Below are 22,361 nucleotides of genomic sequence, written 5' to 3'. Positions count from 1 at the left end.
CACACACACACACCCACATCGCTTCCATCAATGATTAGCGTTTCAAATTCCCGCATTTTAGTCGTTTCTTGTAAACACTTGCCTCGGGGGGAAGTGGAGCCAAGACCCTTCTGAGCTTCCTTCTCACTCTCTACCTTTTAGTGTCGCGGCCTTTGGTGGCAAGTCATGTGTGGATAAGCTGCTTTTTTGGGACGCTCTTTAGGGATTTGATGGATGAGTGGCAACCTGCAGTGGGCTTTACGCTTGATGTCACCTGTGTGTGTGTGTGTGTGTGTGTGTGTGTGTGTGTGTGTCGGTAAGTCCGTGATATTTAGCTTGTTAGTGATATAAGTTTCCAGTTCACTACTAATATTCGTGGACTATTGAGTAAAAAAGAATACAGGTGAAGTACAGTACAGTGATACAATCGTGCAGTATCTATCAGGGAAGGAGAGCTCCGAGAATTATGGTCCTGACAGGTACTTGCAGCTCTCACAAGATGCAATATCAATAACATTCCTTTCACGCATTTGTACACACACACACACACACACACACACACACACACACACACACACACACACACACACACACACACACACAACACACACACACACACACACACACACACACACACACATCCATACACCAACCAACTTACACACACAAACACTCATCCAACTACTAGCGAACACACACACACACACACACACACACACACACACACACACACACACACACACACACACACACACACACACACCTCACGTTTTCTTTCAAGGTACAAAAGAGAAGATCGCGCGCTCCGTGGCAAGTGTTTTTGTGCGAGCAGGATGCCTCCTCCCTTCCTCCCTTGGCGAGACAATTACACAAATTGCTTGGCGGGAAACGAAAATAAAAACGGGCGTTGCTTTTCGCGAGCCCTTTGTTCTGCTCGCGCGCAAAGTTAAGAGGGTTTTCCATTAAAAATTAACCTCCTATAGCCATGAGGATTGCTCACTGCTGCCTGCCTGCCTGGTGATAGAGCTTGCTAAGGCTTGGTGGTGTTGTTGGTGATGGTGTTGGTGGTGGTGCTTCTGGTGCCTCTTAATGCTGGGACTTGGTGAAGCGTGGCGGTGATGGAGGTGGTGTTGGTGATGGTGGTAGAGACAGTTCTGCTTCTTCCTCCTGCTAGTATTTGGTGAAGCGTGACCTGGCTTGTCTGCTGGTGGTGGTGGTGATAAAGGTGGTGATAGTGGTAGTTTTCCAGTTGCTCTTGTTGGTGGAATTTGGTGAAGCCGTGTCTTGTTCCTGGTGGTCTTTCAGTTACCTTCTCCAACTCCTGGGACCTGGTGAGGCGTGACTTGTTGTTGTAGTGGTGGAGATGGTGGTGGTGTTCCTCTTGGCCATGAGACTTTCGCGCTTCGAGGGAGTGTGAAGGGCGCGATGGCTAACGTGATGAAAAGTACTTTAATCCTTGGTCAGCATCTGGGAGTTTGCACTTAGTTTTACCCTCTGTCTCTTATTTATTTGTCGCGGCTTTGGTAGCGGGTGAAAATTTTGATGAGTTTCGGCTTCAGAAAAAAAAAAAAAAAGTGACGCCTCTGTGGACCGACGAACTTTGGGTGAAACTCTAAAACACGCTCGTTATTGATGGATGACTGTGTTGATGGAGTTTGGTGGCAGTCCCGCGCCTCACTACCTTCCCCTTTACCATCCTCCCACCCCCCCTCCCTTCCCTTCTCCTCTGCGACCCTCCCTGCGCTTCCCTTCCCCTTTGTAACCACCCCAGGCCCCTTCCATCCCTCTGTCCTACACTGTAACCCCGCAGGCCCTTCCGTCTCCCCTTTCCTTCACCTTTCTCCCCCTTCTAACCTCCAAGCCTCTTCCTTCCCCTTCTCTTACATTATAATCCTCCCCAGGCTGTTTCTTCCCTTTCTCCCCCCCTTTCTAACCCTCCAAGCAACCTTCCTTCCTTTTTCCCTCTCCTCAGCTCTTTTCCTGTGAGGTGTGAGGCGCCGAGGGGCTCAACAACCTTCAAAACCTCTTCACACAACAGAACCGCGGCTTTTGGGTAGCATTTTTTCAGCATTTTATCCCTCTCGACTTGCCTCCCGCACCTGCTGCTTCTGCCGGCGTGTGGTTTACTTTTGCTTTAATATTCCATGTGATGCGTGCAGGAACGTTCCGAAGCGCCGGCGTGGAGGTGCTGCCCCGCTGCTACTGTCGCTGCTCGTCTTGAGGGAAGGATTACTCTGTTTGTTCATCGGTTGAGGTTTAGATGAATGAGTTGGTGTAGTGGTGGTTAGAAATTGAGTAATCTGGCTCACTCATTTCCACCGTGTGCTTGTTTTCCTTCAGTCCTGAGTGGTACGTTCATTCTCTAGGCTGAGTGTTACGTGACTGAGCTGATGTACTTGGGATCACCAGTCTTTTCCAGGTGTTTCTGTCTTGTGCCATTTGTTGTCTACAGACGTGAGTATACGACAGGTAAATTGAGTTTTGCCCATGGCTGTACTTCTTTTCACCCCAAATTGGACACGTATAACTAGTGGTCTTGTAAGTAAATTGAAACTTCCTCTTCTGTCTTGAGTCACGTGTGTTTGGTACTTGTTGGTGAACGTTTCACTTTAAAGCAATTCCTGACTGGTGTTCTCCACGTGCACCAGTTTAATATTCACACGACAGCTTTACAGTCCTGGAAATGAAGAGAATTGTTGGGAGTACTAATCACTGGGCTTCTCATATCACCACTTTCATAGCCATAACCAAGCGAGCGGCGGAGCAATGCTAGCGGGAACTGCAAGCCTAAAGTAAGAGATTTAGGATAGTAAAGGCGAAGACTCCTTACCTCTCACTGCTCCCTCCACAATGGCGGGAAATTTATAAACTTGAGTCTTGGCCAGTAACTTGTATCGGTCTTCTTTCCTTTGCTTTTGTGACCTTGCAGGTAACTCTTCTCTTGGTCCTTTAACCTGATTCATTTGTACAAGATTACTGGATTATGGAGAGAGATGTGTAGTGCATCTTACTGGAGATCCGCTTGTTCTTTTAGTCCTTTACCTTGATTCATTTGCACATGATAACTGATTTATGAAGAGGCCTCTTGTTCTTTTATTCCCGTAGCGTATTTCATTTACACTTGGTTACTGAATTGCGAAGAGGCGCTGCAATGACAACCGCGCTGCACCGTACTGGATTGCCGCTTGTTCCTTTAGTCCCTTGGCGTGACTCATCTGCGCAAGATTATTGAATTGCGAAGAGGCACTGCAATGAGAACAGCCGGGTGCCTTACTGGAGGACGTATTTATATCTCATGGGCACCGCTTGTTCCTGTGAGGGGTCCTGCTTGCTGACGCGACTCCCCCCAGTATTTTGGTAGGCGACGAGCTCCAAAACTTTTCTTTTCCTTCTTCTATCTAACGAAGGAATCCAGTTTTTACTCCGTTTCCTTTGCGGGAGAATGTTTCCTGCATGAAAAAGAAAATACACGATCCAAGAATTTACGATGTATTTTCTCTCTGACTTCGAGAGCGTGGATGTTGACCTTTGCATGAGGCGCAGGTATGTAGATGCGGAGGCGTGTGATAGAGTACGATGAAGGTTGATTAGTAAGGAACATTGGTAAGATACAGGCATATAAGTAGTAAGCAAGCAGAAAAGTACTAAATAATGGTATGAAGTAGTTTACTCATCGTAGATGGAACCCCATCTGCAGAAAAAATAAATAAATAAAGTGATTTCACAAGTATCTGAGAGGGATTACTACACTGTAAGTAGAAAATAATTGACAACAAAGAAAACGTGAATTAAATATTTCCATTGTCTTAAGCTGCATCGCTCTATCCTGCGCACTCAAGGAAAATGCGAAGACTTACTGGTTCATGTATTTTAAATAAAAAAAATCTACCAGGGAAACAAAAGAAAAGTCGACACATCACGATAAAAAAAAATACAAAGACGACTTGTTGGTGGACGTCATGCTGATAAGAAATATACCAGAAAAAGAAGAGAAACCTAAGAAAATACGAATAAGACTTACAGGCTCATGTCTTCTAGAAATAAATATACCCAGGAAAGAAGAGAAGAACAGTCGACGCAACAGGACCCAAATAGAAAGAAAATACGAAAGACTCGCTAGTAGATATCTGCGATGGAAACATACCCAGACTCAAATACAACGAAAATGCGAATGTGCTGGCTGGGTGATGTCCTTCTAAAAAACAACAGAACAATCGGCGCATGAGGAGCCAGTTTTGAGGCGCGCCCCGGGGCCCTCTCATCGCCATGCCTCAGCGCTGCGGTGGCCGCCGATAAGCCGATACCCTTCACGCCTGGCTGAGCGGTGTCACGGCGTCTTTAAGTTGTTATTGATCAGTGACTTGCCATTGAAGAGCCGAACCACGATACCCCGGCTTTTGCTCCTCCCAGGCGGTCGGCGGCAGGTGGCAGTGTGGAGTAAGAAAGGAGTGTCATGAAGTAAAACACGCATACTTGACCTGAGACTGAGATTGTGCTGTAAAAAATAAGTTTGGGTTGGGTTAAGTTACGTGACAGGCAAGGGGCGTCAGGGTGGCAGTGCAATTAAGGAATGTTATTAGTTAAACACGCCGCCTTGACCTGAGACTGAAAATGTGGTGTAATTTTTCCATTTATTGTGGTTTTGTCCAAATATTCTTTTTTTTTCTTTTTTCCCACTGTCTGGTCATGTATGTTGTATAGTATTGATGGTCTCCAGTGTCACTGTCACTTGTTTGCGTTTCCTGGTATTAGTTCCGAGGCTTCTGCCATTTTTTTCTGTGACTGACTCGTGTTCGTCGTGTGTCAACTTTGTTCGCATCCTGTTTGTCTCTTGTCTTGCTGATTTTTTTATTTTATTTTTTTACGTTTTACTTTTTGTGTGCAGTTTTACAGTTGGCGGTCTTCATTTGTCTTTGGTGGCATCGTCCTGTTCTGTCTTGTTTTGTCTTCTGTCGGCTTATCTCGACTTTTTTATATCTCGCCTTGCCTTCCTTCGTCTCTTCTCAGATCTCTTCGTTTCGTCTCATCTCGTCTGATCTTGGCATCTCTCGACCCTCATCTCCTGCATACGCTTAGTCTGAGAGATGAACTCCTGCGTTTATTTCCTTGATATTGGAACTTGCTATCATTCGAGAAAGCACGTAGACCTGGAACGCAACTGTGAATACCTTGAGTAACCTTTCTTTCTTTACTGAGAGGCGTGGCTGAGTATTGGGAAGTGGCCAAGTCTAAAGCTTCTTGTTTCAGGAACATCTTAAGACCTTACTGTAGGGGCGACTAAATGATAATAGACTCGTGACTCTCCATTAACTCTCTGACCTGCAGCTCCATCGCCTCCCTCAGTGATGACAACAGTAACAGCAGTAGTAAGAACAAGTGGTAATATGACAATGATAATAATAGTAACAGTAGCAATGATAAGCGGTCATGTGGTAATACTAGTCATATTGTTTCAGGTGCCGTGAGCGAGCCGCCAACTGAAGGACCTTGAGGCGAGGCGACGTAGGAAGTCTGGTGAGTGTCGTGTTGTTTTCATTTGTAAGATTCAAAGGCACCACATCGCTAGCTTCTCTTGGCCAGCGGAAGGAGAGCCAAGGTAAGGGTGTGCGTGTTTCAAGCACGTGCCGGCAAGGGAGGAGGTCACCCTTTGTTCCTTGTTCCTTATCAGCGTTATCTAAATTGGGTACAGTGGAGAAAATGATTCATGAGTTGTTTGTTTCGTGATATGGTGTTGAGTTGGAATAAGACTCGTAAAAAAATGGATTGCTTTTGTTCTTCCATTATTTTTGTGTAAAGGAGGCAAGCCAGGCAATATGTAAAACTAAGAAGGAAAACACGCATAATTCTCGCTCCCCAAATAACTGAATAGAAAAGAGGCTGCTATTTTTATCTCAGCATCCATTCCCTCTCTAACGAATAAACAAAAAGTGAACATCTAAGACAAACAAATGAAATAATAAACACCTTGTAGTCTCCGTTCTAAAATCTGAATCATGACAATAGAAAACGATTTGTACTTCCCTACATATTCTCTCTCTAACCAATAAACAATAGCTGGGAATTAGATAAACAAATGTAATAGTAAACACAATAGCTGGGCACTAAAGATAAACAAATGTAATAGTAAACACCTCCCAGAAACCTCCGTTCTAAACCCAGATTCGTGACCGTTAAATGATAAGATACGTTCTCCCAACGCCTGATTACCCACCTGGGAACGGGAGGCATCTGCGCGCCAAGGTGACACAGCAGGCGCATTAATAGTCATGAAAGTGTCGTGACTCGCCGCAAAAGACTCTGAGAAGTCCCCGCTGTGGATCCTTTAGGAATAACGCATCCCTTGTTTTCTCACCTGCCGCCCCGCTCTCCTCAGCCAGTCACCTTGAACGCGTCGACTTTTGCGTGGTGTTCAGCGTTGAGGTATCACGGAAACATTGAGGAGCTGATATGAAGGCGAGGTGGACGGGTGGTGTTCAGCTTAGGGTATCACAAACACTGAGAAATTGATTTGAAGGGGAGATAGATGGGGAACACTGAATAACTGGTCACTACTCTCATTAAAACGCAAGTAGTCTTTACGAAGTTCTTGACACAAAAGAGTTCATTACTCCATGTATAAATCTCCATTCGATTTGTATATACGTAATTCCCTGGGCATTGTGACACCAGTACTTGGGTTCTCCGTATTTGCAAAGGGTTTCTCTTAATACAAAGAGCTCATTAGTCCATTTATTAGTCTCTATTTGATTTCTATACATGTAATTCTCTCGGCAAGTCTTGTTTCCGTTCTTTGTCATTGTAAAACTAAACTCAAATTCGTTAATCTTTCGGAGCGTTTCTCATGGGCTTTGGAGGCACAACACGAACTTTGTACCTTGTTCACTTGAGTTTGTTTCACTGATTACCCGGAACGAACTCGGTAAGGAAATGTGCGCAGATGATGCTATTCCACACATTACCTTCACGTTCTAGGGGGTGTATAAGATGTCTAGTTACTCAATGCACTACTGGGTTTCTCACTTAGCCGGTAACATATACATGAAATCCCTGGACACTGTGACATTAGTACTTGTGGTCTTCGCATTTGTCAAGGGTTTCTGCGGTACTGATTCCATTCTGAAGGGTAAAATATATTCCTGAAATTCCTGAAAGGCCTGGAGTGAAAGGAGACATTGTCGCTTTGCCTTTAGTCTGCTGGACGGAAATAATTAATTAGACCATTAGCATATTCAGTTCCCTTCATTATGTTTAAAAAGCAAGTTTATAATGGGAGTAATTACGACTGTGGATTCGAGTTGACGTGCGTGTGTGTGTGTGTGTGTGTGTGTGTGTGTGTGTGTGTGTGTGTGTGTGTGTGTGTGTGTGTGTGTGGACGCATGTTCACTGGAATGGGAATAATAATGAAATGATTCATCGCATGATCGAGTGTTAATCAGTTTGTTGTTTGTAAAATTTGGCCTCATTTCTTCTTTGATACATCATGGGTGGTTTGCACTCATGTATAATGTGTGTATGTGTGTGTGTAATATGTATAATGTGCTGGAAATAATGGCGCTCTACGTATGCCCTGTATTTTTCTCTTATATGTATAAAGGAGACCAGCGAATGCCATAGGAATTATAGAAAATAACCCCACTAATTTGTCCCTCCCAGAAAAGTTAACGAGAGAAAAGAAAAGAAAAGACTTCCAGCACAGAGACCTATTTAGTTTCGAATATAGGAAATTCTAGCTAGAGGAGATAATGTTTTTTTTTTCATATATTGAGAGAATGTATTCAAATAACGTCAACATATTATTATTATTATCCATTATTATTATTTTAACGGTTTCTGATTACCGGACGTGTGGTTATTGGTAGAATTAATCAGCAAGTGAATTTTATTGAACTGGAGTAAGCTTTAGTCAGTTATACGGAACAAGAGTAAGAAAGAAACTTGATCACAGTAAATTATAAGACAATTGTTGGATGAGAGGGAAAAAATGTCAGATCGGTTTAGTCGTTGCATTATGGTAAATTAAAGTAAGATAGATAGTTAAACTGAATTAGTGTAAGAGAGGTGATCAGTCGGAGGAGGAGAGGAATGGGGATATTTTGGCACTAAAGAAGAAAATAGTTGGAAAAGGAGGAGGAGAATAGAGATATTTCCACATATAAAAAGAAAATAACAGGATGAGGAGCAGGCGAGTAGGAATATTTTGGCATTAAAGAAAACAGATGAAGAAGGAGAATAAGGATATTTTGGTATTAGATTTTGGTATTAAAGACAAAAATTACTGGAGGAGGAAGAAGGGAATAGAAACATTTTGGCATTAAAAGAGGAAACAGCTGGGAAAGGAGAATAGAAACATTTTGGCATCAAAGAAGAAAACGGCAGAAGGAGAAGGAGAATGAGGAAAACTTGCCAATAAAGAAGGAAAGAGCTGGAGGAAGAGAAGAATGGAAATATATCTCCCCTAAACAAGTGGAGAATAGTCACCTGATATATGGGAGGAGAAGACCATCAGCTGCCCATAGAAACCTTCCCCCATAAACCACACAAACTTTATAACAATCACGGGACAATGCTATTCTCTACGAGCCGCGTGAATCACCAGTCGACAGCCACTTCAGTTTATTGCCGACGGTTTGGTGGACGCATGCAGATTTCCGCGAAGATAAGACGAGACAAGACAGCGCGATAGACAGAGCGGGAAATGAGAGAGGAAGATGAAAGGTTTAGGAAATAGACAAAATGTTACGGAAGATTAGAAAGATGGCGAATGGAACGCTTTATTTTGCTTTTTCTTCTTTCTTTTTAATTTTTAGTATTTCCTTTTGATTTTAGCATTTCCTCTGCTTGCCAAGTGGTCTAGGGTCTATATACACACCATCACCGAGTCTCTGTGCTGGATGAATATAGAAATATCCTACACATTGCACAGTTAAACTTCCATTACCGCTGAAGCTGTATAAACTGAATACAGCCTTTTGATAACATAATACCTCGCATATACGCACCGCCACTGAATCCCTTTAGCTGATAAATATAGAAATGCCGTACACATAACCTTGATAAATCTCCACTACCACACAAGCTGTATAAATTGAATAGCGCCTTCTGATACCTCAAAAACTCTCATATATACAACCACATCACATATTCCTCGGTTTAAACTCCTGTACACACACTACATGCGCCACACAAAGTAAACAACACCTTTTACATAACATAATACGACTGAAAAAGAGAGAGACAAACGATGGAATTGAATCAAGAGAGTACTTTTTCCTCACCTTTACCTGTGCGACCTTCAACCTTCTGTTTCTTGCTCTACTTCTACGTGCGTATTTGCCCATTTGGTCTCGCCGCAGGTAGAAAAAGGTTGTAATTTTCCACGCTCGGTGGCAACACAGTTTCGTTAGTGGAAGTCGAGAGGGGGGAAGAACGAGTTAGGAAATTGAGAGGAGACTATTATTTTCTTTGTATTTGGCGTCTTTGTGAGGTCGTTTATAAGAGAGAGAGAGAGAGAGAGAGAGAGAGAGAGAGAGAGAGAGAGAGAGAGAGAGAGAGAGAGAGAGAGAGAGAGAGAAAAAAGTCCTAAAAATCTTTCTGAAAACCTGTAGGGATGTTGGGGATGGCACTGCCTCGCTCACTCACCCATATGCATAAGGCCCATCTCGACTATTTTAAAATGCTCTTGATGAAGTTGTACGGATTTTCCAGGGTGTTTTTACGGTTCCAGTGACAGACCAACAAGGTTTCTACATTATTAACAGGAGAAACACTCTTGAGAACCCGACTAATCTCTGCGGCCTTTGAAAATAGCCGTGGTGGGAGAGCAGAGCGTTTCTGAATAAAGCCCTGAGAACTGCTTACCTGAAGGAAGACTTGAAGCAATCACAGCGATACAGAGACACAGGAAAAGAAAATATGAAGGATGACAGCAAGAGAAAGACGTCCAAGAAAAGATAAAAATAAAAAAAGAAAGAAAAAGAAAGCAAAAAGCAAAAACAATTACATGAAAGGAGAGGAAGCGACGAGAAAAAGGAAACATGGTAAGGACACATGGTCTCTATCAGGATATTGTTGGGAGAGAAATGAAAGAAGAGGTGGCAGCATTAATTGCAATCATGGTTCAATTAATGTATATAAAAGAGAAGCAATATACGTGTCTTTTATTGTGGTCTCTCGTGACTCAGAGGACGCTGGAACACTGAAGAAAAGGTGTGGTGATTGCCTGACGCACAATCTTGCCTGTAATAGAACAAAGGGAGGAAAAGACTCGTATTTTCTGCCAGCGTCTGCAGCTTACTGACGGAAAGACTTACATATGATAATGTCTCCAGTCTATCTAAGGAAAGACTCAAGTGTTTGTATTTGTAATGTCTCTTTCCCAATTTAAAGACTCTCTTATTTTCTATCATATCTGTGACTCAGCTTTGTAATGCTCCAATAATCATGTTGTTCTCTTCAAACTGCATGGCTAAAAAACTCAGATTCCTTATCTTAAAATTTCTTTAGTCTCCCTTTTTTTCTTTCATATCTCCAACCAAACTGATAAAAAAAAAAAAAATCGTTTTCTTCTGCCTACATGGGTAAAAACTTCCACTCCTTTTCTCATTAATGTCTTTAGTCGAGTTTAAGAGAGACTTCCTTATTTCAGATCATGTCTACAACACGACTTTGAAGAAAACGACAACTCTTACAACCATAATCTTCCTACGAACCTGTTCTGATAAATATTTACGTTCTCCTCTTCTTAACTAGAGAGCTCCACTTAATACCTTTACTTTCTCCAACTACCAGAGGAATATTTCAACTCCCACAGCCTCGTCCTTCCGTTAGTGTCAATTAATGTACGTTGCCATGCCTATAAAGTGAATCCAGCACCGGCACAGACTAATCTAGAGGACACAGTGTTGCTACCTAGTATTTTCAGACGGCGCTGGACGAAACTTCAAAAAAAAACCCTCAATTAGTGACAATTTCAGACTTTTGTGCAAAACTGGACGATATAAAGTGCTATAGAGTAAACTTTTCGCCCTGATAATCTTGCGAAAAAGCACTAGATTGTCCTGCCAAGAGCGCTGGATTGGCAACTTGGGACGGGCAACCTGGGACGGGCACGCTCGCCATTCCCAGCCTAAAACGACTCCCGCCGCTGCCAGACGGTCATGAGAATCTTGTCTGGGAAAACATATCGTGTACATTAGTCCAGAAATCGCGCTTCGTAGTCAGTAAAAGGAGGAAAAGACGCAGGGATGGAGAGGTATTAGCGCATTAGAAGAAAACATATGGTATACATTAGTGGAGAAATCGCGCTTCGTGGTCAGTAACAAGAGGAAAGCACGCAGGGATGGGAGAGTTATTAGAGCATTAGTGCCTCACACAGTCTTTACTTAACAAGGCTTGGTGTATTAGTCTTCGAAAATAGCCATCCTGGTTTTAATGCCTGAGGGAATGGCTGTCTATGTATAAGGGTTTGCTTTAGATAGATACCTGTCTGATGTTGCTTAGGTTTCGCGACGTATCAAGGGAACACAAAGAAACACGAAGGAAAAACAAATGACGATCTTTCTTTTAACGAGACTATGGTGAAGTCGGATAGTATTGTAGTAAAGTTAGTTTCAAAATTAACTACGATGATTTGTTAGATTCTCTTAGTGTTTTCTTAAGTTGTAGCAGAAATGACACAAAAAAGAGGGAAAATGGAAAGGAGACTCTCAGAAAGCATAGAACTTAAGGGAAAAAAGTGAACAATTATAAAAAAGAAAGTTAAAAGACAAAAAGGGAAACTAGTCTAGAAAAAGCTACGGAAAGGAAAAAACGGAAAGAAAACTAACAAAGAGAGAAAAAAGGACGAAAATCGAAAAGCATACAAAAATACAAAAAGAAAGAGCAAAAGAAAATCGAAAAAGGGGACAAAACAAAAGCTAGAGAGAGAGAGAGAGAGAGAGAGAGAGAGAGAGAGAGAGAGAGAGAGAGAGAGAGAGAGAGAGAGAGAGAAAGAAACAAACTAAAGAAAAAAAAAATGGATTTCGCGCTCAAAAAAGTGGAGAGAGAGAAAGAGACAGAGAAGGTCGGCGAGGACAGCAGGCGCGGCGGGCAGGTCTGGCACAGAGCGAGTCCACCCGCCGTCAGTTCGCATTGTGGGAGTTATGAAGTGGCGTTGTCGGGATTCCAGCTGAGGCCAGTGACGGGACGCAGAACTTGGGAATGCTGAATGGCCTGCGAATGAAGCGAAGTGGTCCAGCTTGGGAAGGTTCTCTCTCTCTCTCTCTCTCTCTCTCTCTCTCTCTCTCTCTCTCTCTCTCTCTCTCTCTCTCTCTCTCTCTCTCTCTCTCTCTCTCTCTCTCCTAATCTACCTATTTATTGATCTATTTATCTGTTAATTCATCAACAGGTCAGCTGATGTTGATCAGCCCACTAATCTACCCATCTGTTCATCTATTTACCAATTTACCTATTCATTAACAGGTCAGCTGGTGTTTGTTCTTCTTTTGTGTTCCCTTTTGCTTCTCTGTGTAGTGGAAGGAAGCAATAGGGGGAAAAATGGTATGTATAAGTAGTAAGCAAGGTCAGCCACTATTTGTCTCTCCTTTGTGTTCCTTTCTGTTTCTCTCTGCAGTGGGAGGAGGTAACAGGTGACAAAATAGTATACACAGGTAGGAGTTTTAAAGCTGTCTCGTCTTAGCACGCCTGGACATCTTTCTGGGAATCTGTGGGGTATAAACGATTTTGAAGATATATTCATAATGTTTTCCCGATACATATTAGAGTAATAAATCTCAACTTACAGTCCAGGCCCGTGTCATATTAAAACACTGAGCAGGAAGAGGAAAATGAAATAACTATGTGAGGTTCTTTTTCTCTCTCTCTTTTTTTTTTTTTTTTTTTAATATCGCCACGTAATAGTTGATTATAATTGAGTTTTTTGACATCATATTCAGTCAAGTAAAATTAAGGTGGTGTGAAATTATGTAGCGGAGAGCATCGTCCGTTTATGGAATTAATAATGCAGCAATTCCATTTGGCTTGCATTAAGTGGATTATAGAACATCAAGATTAGTGTTTTATTACAGCAACTCTAACCTCTAAATAAACATGATCCCCTTTTAAAATGATGAATCTATTGTGTTTTACGTGAGATTGATAGTGATAGCAGCGTTACTAAAATATTCATAGTAATTCATTGAGTCACACCCACCACGCTATTTTCAAAGTAATTGTACTCTTATTTATGTTTCTACTTCATGAAAAATTGTATACATATTTATCCTTCTGCCTCATAAAATACTACATACGTTTAAGCTTCTACATCATGAAATAATAAGGGGATTAGCTCTTTTACCAGACTGATTTTAGTTAAATGGCAGACAGGTGTTTATATTCCTGTTATTTAGAATCAGGCTTTTCTTCTTTCCGCCTTCTTTACGACTTCAGATGTTTAAAAGGACTGTCAAGATAGTTTTGGAACTCTCATCCTTCCCTTCCACTTCAGCTACATTTCAAAGGAGGACCATCAATTATATCTTTGGTATTGAATTAGTGAAGGTTTTGAACACCTTTTTATATTCAACCTTTATTTGGGGTGAGAGAGAGAGAGAGAGAGGAGAGAGAGAGGAGAGGAGAGAGAGAGAGAGAGAGAGAGAGAGGGAGAGAGAGAGAGAGAGAGAGAGAGAGGAGAGAGAGGAGAGAGAGAGAGAGAGAGAGAGAGAGAGAGAGAGAGGAGAGAGGAGAGAGAGGAGAGAAGAGAGAGAGAGAGAGAGAGAGAGAGGAGAGAGAGAGAGAGAGAGAGAGAGAGAGAGAGGGGAGAGAGAGAGTAAATGAGTAAATAAATGAAATAAATAAATGAGTAAATAAAAGATCAAATAAATGAAAATAAAGAAAGAAAGAGATAACGTTCAACAGGAATCATGTTTAGGCCGCATCTTCATAACACCCACAACAAAAGTGATCTAAAGAACAAACCTGCTGGAAAGTCTTGAAGATGAAGAAGAAGCAATATTTACCTGCATACTTTCTATAACAAAAAAAAAAAAAAAAAAAAAAGCGCGGTAATAACCTATAAATTCCCCACGTTCTCAATACGCGCACAGGCGGGGCCGAGATAACAGCATCTCGAATGGCATATCTAATGTTGGGAATTTACGAGGACCCGAGTGTAAACAAGCCCTTAATGCTCTTGTTTTGAAAGTAAATCCCGGGGAAGGGGAAACGTGGGGAACAATTTATCGGTGTGTGTGTGTGTGTGTGTGTGTGGTGGGTAACTGGTACAGAAAGCAAAGTTGCGTCTTTCTCGCTTAGTTGGTATTAGTTGGGGTGGGTCAGGATATTTTTGGGGGGAGGGGGCTGAATTAGACTGAGTTGGAATGGGTTAGACTGCATCGAGCTGTCAGGCTTGGTTGGGGCGTATTAGGTTAACTGGCTTGTTATTGGCTGGGACTGGACTGCATCAGGCTTTGTGAGGCTTGGTGAGACTGGCTTGGAATGACTGGAGTTAGATAACGATTACATTGGTATTACTGTACTGGGACTGAATGGGGCTGGATTGGGCTGATTGGAACTGGATCTTTCTGAAGTGGTCTTGACTGGACTGAATTTTGCGAGATTGAATGGATCTGGATGGGCTGGTATGGGCTGGGTTGGACTAATGTGGGATGGAATGGCCTGATTTGAATTGGGTCTTTATGAATCCGTCTGCGTTGGACTAAATCAAGCTGGGTCGGGTTTGCTAGACTGGGCTAAAGTAGATTGTGTCTGGGTTGTGTCGATTCTCAGGTAACAGCAACAGGTCACTCCAGGTCAGGTCCAGCTAGGTTAGGTTAAGGGTAAGTCATTATCATCCTCAACTTAGCGGCACCTCAGTGAAGAAAAATGAAGTATATAAAACCTTCAAACGCAAATCCGTCCTGCAGTGTCACACTGAAACTTTCCTTCAAATATATATTTCAACCTTTAAAAAAAGAGACCAATGAAACCCAAGGCGAAGGAGTTAAGTGATCCATCTTCTTGAAACTGAAGGGGCAGGGCGGGGGCGTCTCTCCCTCCTGTGGGTGTCTGCAGGAAAGAGAAATTATTCGGGTGAGTCTTTGGGCTTGAGTCTGGGTGCCCCGTGCATTGGAGATTAGTGTAGTATAGGTGAGGTAAAGAGCGAATAAACACTCCAGACCATCCACGTAACTACTCCAGACCCTCCACGTAACACTCCAGACACTCCACGTAACGCTTCAGACCCTCCACGTAACACTCCAGACCCTCCTCGTAACACTCCAGACCCTCCACTTAACACTTCAGACCTTACACGTAACACTTCAGACCTTACACGTAACACTCCAGACCTACACGTAACACTCCAGACTATACCGTGGACGAGGCAATCAGGTTAGCCAAAACAAGATTTCGCCCGGTAAATCAACCCAAGGATTATTCGAGAAGATAAACTTTTTGTAAGGCCCGACGAAAGTTTGATTTTTTGAGACGAGTGTTGCACTTGAAGAACTCGATAAAAGAAACAGGTTTGACTTTGAGTTGGAGAAAACACTGTGGGGCTTTCTTTCATGGTTTCGGTATTGTTGTGTGTGTGTGTGTGTGTGTGTATGTGGTGTGTGTGTGGTGTTTTGTGTGTGTGTCTTTTTTTTCTGTGTTTTGTTTTCACGTCTTTGGTATTTTTTTCGTGTTTTTTTTTTTCTTTCACATATTTTCGTGTCTTTGGTAACTTCCATGTCCTTTTTCATGTTTTCTTTCATGTCTCTTTTTGTGTAGTCTCTCTCTCTCTCTCTCTCTCTCTCTCTCTCTCTCTCATCCTCTCTCTCTCTCTCTCTCATCTCATCTCTCTCCTCCTCTCTCTCTCTCTCTCTCTCTCTCTCTCTCTCTCTCTCTCTCCCCTTATCCATCATTCTGTCAATATTTTATCTACCTCTCTTTCAAAATACCTACACACCTGTCTACCTACCTATCTACCTATCTATTCACTACACACCCTTATCAGACCACATACCAATTGAATAAAACCATAGAATACGTAAAATACAAGAACTCAGAGCCAAGAACCACGAGGGCTTAAAGCAATAATAAGAGAAACGCTAACAAGGAGATAAAATTTACATTCAGAATAGCCTGTTACTCCCCCTGTCATTGTGAATCCAGTGGGAATGTTGCATATTAAAGTATCAATGCGGTACCGAAGAAATATATTTTAGTTAGGCATTTCATATATCAACGTTAGTGCAAAGCCGGCGCCTCGATTTTTAATAAAGAGAATCCAAAAAAAAAATGCATTAATACAGGGGAACTGATACAATTGAATGCATAATTTATAAGGATCAGAGAGAGAGAGAGAGAGAGAGAGAGAGAGAGAGAGAGAGAGAGAGAGAGAGAGAGAGAGAGAGAGACCTGATTTCCTAGGATTGTATTCTCAAATATTCCAGTTCTTTACCTCGACTAATTTTGGCAGGCTGTAGGTAGATGATCCTAATGATTCTAGTGATAATTTGATAATAACCCTGCAGCATTAGTAGATAAAAAAAAGAGACACCTGTGAGAAACTGACTAATTCCCTGTAGCCTCTGAAAATTGACCTAATGATATAATTCTTTCTTTCTCAAAAATACGGATCGGGTGTGCGAGGTAGTACCAATTTTCGTAGTTTATTAATGTATTTCCCTTCTTTCCTCGACATATGGAGTTTTGTAATGACTCTCTCTCTCTCTCTCTCTCTCTCTCTCTCTCCTCTCTCTCTCTCTCTCTCTCTCTCTCTCTCTCTCTCTCTCTCTCTCTCTCTCTCTCTCTCTCTCTCTCTCTCTCTCTCTCTCTCTCTCTCCTCTCTCTCTCTCTCTCTCACAGTAGCACGAGGCCGCAAGAGCATCATCCTTATAATCAAGCGGCTGCACTTAATGATCAGCACTTTTTTTTTCTCCACTGATACTCGAGACGGTTCATTAGGACGAGACTTGCCTCATTGCGAGCCTCCTCTCTTGACCTGCAGTGGTGGCGGCGGTGGCGGTGGTGGTGGCAGGAACACATGAGTGGCCACAAACTAGGGCGAAGGATTTGTTTTATTATTATTATTATTATTATTATTATTATTATTATTATTATTATTATTATTATTATTATTACTGTTGTTGTTGTTCTTATGGTTGTTGTTGTTGTTATTGTTATTATTATTTATCATTATTATTATTATTGTTATTATTATTATTATTATTATTATTATTATTATCATTATTATTATTATTATTTCTATTAAAGAATATACAAGTAACCTTCTCATTCGTCTTTGTAATCTAACTTGCGACTTTTTTCCCTTTTTTTTACATATTTTTCCTATTATTTTTTTCCTTTAACGGCGATATATCTGCGATAAATTCATTTCTCCATCGTATTTATTTCAACATTTTTCCCCTTTGATATTTATTGTGAGGGTGTTTTTTTTTTTTTTTGGATACCAGTGTCGAATTTGTTTAGAGTCAATTATGATTCCTTTTGTATAAAGGAAAATTAGTGTTTCATCAGTTTCTTTATAGCACAAATTGTTGCTGCGGAAATTAGAGAAAATAAAAAAAAAGTAATTCTGTCGATTTTATGGAGCTGTAATGAATTTAAGCACGAAGATTACAAATTGTTATGTTACTTTATTCACGACGAGTTGGAAAGATAGAAATCTTTTTTTAAGTTTCCGTTCACAAATTTTCTCCTTCATTTTACTTTTCTCTTCTAAACTCTCTTAATTTTCTGCAGCCATTTTTACGGCAATTCTAAGATTTCTTCGCGCAATCCTTCTTTCTTTTTATGTGTGTGTGTTAATCACATCTCTGGTTCATTTTTCTTCCAGTTTGAGACGTTCCTTCATTGTAGAATTACACACACACACACACACACACACACACACACACACACACACACCACACACACACACACACACACACACACACACACACACAAAAGGGGGTCCTATCAAAGGCGCCCCTTCTCGCCCTGAACAACTCTGAACGAGATTGATTAATTTGCCACGACCTTTGAAGACGCCCTTTAGGTCCTTCGCCACTCAGGGTTGGCAGCCTTATAAGTAGGAGCGGTTTCCGTGAGTGAGCTGTATACTCACAAATAGCCTGCATGTGATTGTGATCCTGAACTGATCAGTGAGGTTAAGCAACGTTGGGTCTGGTTTATATTTGGATGGGTGACCGGAACCTTGTATAGTGTAGCTCAGAAGTCGAGTAACCCGCATTAATTCCACTGAACTAGTTTTTTTCCTTAGTCCCTATCCTTCTTGACCTGATGACTGCCTTACAAAACTAGACAATTTATAGACTTTTAAGCAGATCAGAGGACGCGAGATTACAGGAAAGCGCCAAAGGTAATGGAAGGGAGTGTATTACGTGACCTAATTCTGACGTAGACGGCACCAGATCTCGATTTAGTCCTTTTTTAGTTGTACAGAACAGAAGGTGATTTGGCTTCAGTTGCAGGGAAGGTAGATGTGTGAATGAATAAGGTAAGGAGTGAAGGAGTGATGTTAATGAGTGAAAGTGAAAGTAGTTATGTAAGAGAACAAAGGTGTGTGAAGCACCAACGTTATATATGAGAATGAAAGGATAGTGAGAGGGTGCGAAATTACGTATGAGAATGAAGGCATAGTTGTATGAGGGAGCAAAGGTGTGTGTGAGGGAACAAGAGCTAGGCATGAGAGTGAAAGGATATGTGTGAGGGAGCAAAGGTGTGTGTGAGGGAACAAGAGCTAGGCATGAGAGTGAAAGGATATGAGTGAGGGAGCTAAAATATGTATGCGAGAGAACCAGGAAGACGACACTCGCTGGCAGGTCACCGACACATTAATAGGTCACTGTGATGATGGACGGACGGGGCTGTCCAATTGACTTTCTGCTTAATAGCTTCATTAACGACCACACAATTGACTTCAGTAATTATGGAGCAAAACAGGGATGGCTGATCTCTAATTTGCATCCCTATCATGGCCTGCATAGTCTGTGCGCTTCCTGCCGCCCCACCTGCTGCCCCAGAATTCCTCAATTTTATATGACTCAGTTAGCGGAAAATGGCATGATTGTGTTTATATTGGTAGAAAATATTAGTTCATGTAACTTTCCCCTATTTTTCCACTTCCTCTGTCTTCCATATGTTTGTTGGTGTGTATTCAATTATGGTAAGGTTTATATGCCGCGGTCTCTTTCTCTTGCTCTCTTTTTCTCTCAACAACGGCAGTACACGCACGGCAGCAAAATTATGAGCGCGTATTTTGACGATATTTTATTGTGGGATGCAACAACATATGCAAAACGTTGGTGTTAACCTTCCTTGAATTTATGAGAAAAATATTCCTTCATCAGCGTGCGCCAAATATTTTAGTGTAGTTTAAAAGTAAATTGGAAATTATCATTTTTATGTAATTTATTTGCGCTCGCGGGGGAGGGAGAAACACACACACACACACACACACACACACACACACACACACACACACACACACACACACACACACACACACACACACACACACACACACACATACACCCACACACACACACACACACACACAAATTTGGAAATGACAATTAATTATGATTTATAATTAATCCCTCACGCTTCGGTGCAGAGAAGATAGGGCGTCCAGCGGCAGGTGACGTGGTTGTATTGGGGACGCGGCCAGGACAGCAGGTAATGGACAGACATATTACTGCCATCCCTTCCTCGTATAGAGATCCCCTTCCTCTTATGGCAGGTAATGGACAGACGTGTTACTGCCTTCTCTTCCTCGTATGGAGCTCTTCTTCCTCATATATCAGGTAATGGACTTCAGTGTTACTATCCTTCCTCCCTCGTATGGACTTCCCTTCCTCTTATACCAGGTGATGTGCTCAAGTGTTGCTATTTTCACTTCCTTGTATGGACCTTATCTTACTCTTATGGAGGTAATAGACTTGAGTGCTGCTATTTTCTCTTCCTCGTTTGGAACTACCCTTTCTCGTATAGTAGGTGGGATATTCAAGTGTTGCTATTTTCTCTTCCTCGTATGGAACTTCCCTTCCTCGTATAGCAGATGGTATATTCAAGTGTTGCTATTTTCTCTTCCTCGTATGTAATTTGCCTTTCTTGTACTGTAGGTGGTATATTCAACTGTTGCTTCTTTCTCTTCTTCGTGTGGTCCTTATCTTCCTTTTTATAATAGGTAATGGACATAGATGTTGCTACTTTCTCTTCCTAGTATAGCACGTAATAGACTTGAGTGCTGCTATGTTCTCTTCTTCGTATGACAGGTAATAAACAGACGTACTCGTATTACCACCTGCCCTCCACGTATAGCAGTAATAGACTTCAGTAATGCTATTTTTACTTGCTATGCCGAGTTAAGTTCAAAATACTACATTGCTTTAAAATGTTTTCTTCTCAGTACTGTAGTTAATTGAACGCCTCTTCCTCAGCGTCATATTTTTATTTATTTACTTTTTTATGAATGTTTATATTTCTTAAAACCTTAATTCAGAACACATGTACTTGTAATCTGCATTTTTTTCTCTGTCTTCAGTGTTTATTTGTGAATTGTTAATACTTTCGTAGAACGCTCACTCAGAACTATCATACGTTTTTTTTTTCATTTTTTTCCTTTTTCCTTTTTTTTTTTTTTTTTTCTTTTCACAAAATGTTAACATACTCACCAAACTTTAATTCACGCCCAGATAAAGTGTTTCCTTTAAAGCTTACCCACCCTTCACACTACAAGATACTCTACCCATTCCACACACATGACCCACTCCACCCATTCTCTCCAGTCACCCACGCCATCCTTCCCTCAAACGACCCACGCCACCCATCTCCCCAACCACCCACGCCATCCATCCTTTACACGATCCACACCATTCATCCCTCATATGACCCACGCCTCTTCCTACTCACCCACGCCTGTACACGCTCACCCAGGCACCCCGCTGAGGTAATTAAGTCCACGCTGAATACTAGTTAGTTGCACAAAAATAAACGCTTCCCCTTTTAAATCTGTGCACGATCCCCATTTGCATGAATTAAAACGTTCACTGCTGCTGCTAGTGAAAAGAACGGGAATTGGTCACCGTAACTTACCCAGCGGTTTGTCATGCGAGAGAAAGTGTGTTTAGGCAACTCAAATATACGAGTGGTTTTTGTTATGCAAGTTTTTTGGCTAAGAGCTGTGGTTGGTGAAGTGTGCACAGGTGTTGTAATATAACTAATCTGCTTTTTTCTTTTACATGTAGGCGTGGGTAACATAAAAGTTGCGTAGAAGAAAAAGAACCCCACGGAAATTGTCAGTTTCTAAACACTACAGTCGAAAGGATTGTCCAAAATTACGGGGAGGTGTTTAGAAACCTGCACACAACATTGGATAGGTGGAAAAAAAAAATAGGAAAAGGAAAGTAGATTTACATTGTCAGCTCGGACTCACTTTAACGGACAAAACAGTTTTCATCTAATTAGTGAAATTATGTTCTTCATTGGTATATCATTCATTACCGTTCAATTTTTTTTTCTTTTTAGCTTTACCTAACTTAATATAACCGAAATGTCACGTAGAGCCTCCATAGTGATTTGAAAAGAAGTAAAGATGAATGAATTGACAGGTAAATAATAATCATAACAGTAACATAACCTAACCTAACCTAATTGCCACGTAGGGCCTCTATATTGATTTGAAAAGAAGTAAAGATGAATGAACCGACCTGTAAATAATGATCATAACAATAGTAACAGCGACGGTAGTGAAGTATTTAAAAATGAGAAAAAAAAAAAAAGATGCTACGTATTTGTCAGAAAAATCGTGACGTCAGAAAAATCGTGACGTCAGAAAAATCGTGACGTCAGAAAAATCGTGACCTCGTCTGTTGGTGAAACGAAGACGCAGTTCTTTGATAATTCCACAAAAATCCCCGAAAAAAACACCACGTCAGGGGTTACATTTTACCAACAAATAGAACACGCACCTAAACCACTGAATAATTTCAATATGGAACGTGGGTGCAAGAATCGAGTGGGACAAAACAGGACTGAAAAGATGATGTTTCTGGGATTAGATCATTGCCACTCACGACCCGAAAGGAAAAAAAAAAAACCTGAAAAACCTTTTAATTCGTCCCCTTCATATGATCCAATCAGCGAGAAATTGGCAAAACAGTTTGTACACTGAAAGGCGTCAGTTAAAAGGAGCTTTTCTGGGAACCCGCGACAGTCACACACGGTTGAAAGGTCTCGTTGATTCAAATAAATTTATCATCCCTGTGTAGCTGTTACCACTAGAGCGTAAAATAGCAAGATTGAAAACTCAAACTGTGGGCGTCAGAGAGAGAGAGAGAGAGAGAGAGAGAGAGAGAGAGAGAGAGAGAGAGAGAGAGAGAGAGAGAGAGAGAGAG

General features: G+C 41.5%; 1 protein-coding gene across 3 annotated transcripts in view; it reads left to right on the top strand.

Annotated features, from left to right (window-relative positions):
• Positions 1–22,361, top strand: part of LOC135109235 (putative neural-cadherin 2) — a 312,599-nt gene that overhangs the window by 66,010 nt on the left and 224,228 nt on the right. For all 3 annotated transcript variants that reach the window (XM_064020468.1, XM_064020469.1, XM_064020467.1), the window contains exon 4: positions 5,436–5,493. The gene's annotated coding sequence lies outside the window, so the exon portion shown is untranslated. The remainder of the gene's footprint in view (positions 1–5,435; positions 5,494–22,361) is intronic.

This window comes from Scylla paramamosain, chromosome 18 (assembly GCF_035594125.1).
Source record: "Scylla paramamosain isolate STU-SP2022 chromosome 18, ASM3559412v1, whole genome shotgun sequence".
Taxonomy (NCBI): domain Eukaryota; kingdom Metazoa; phylum Arthropoda; class Malacostraca; order Decapoda; family Portunidae; genus Scylla; species Scylla paramamosain.
Note: the sequence above shows the minus strand (reverse complement) of the source record. Positions and strands in the feature narration are given on the sequence as shown.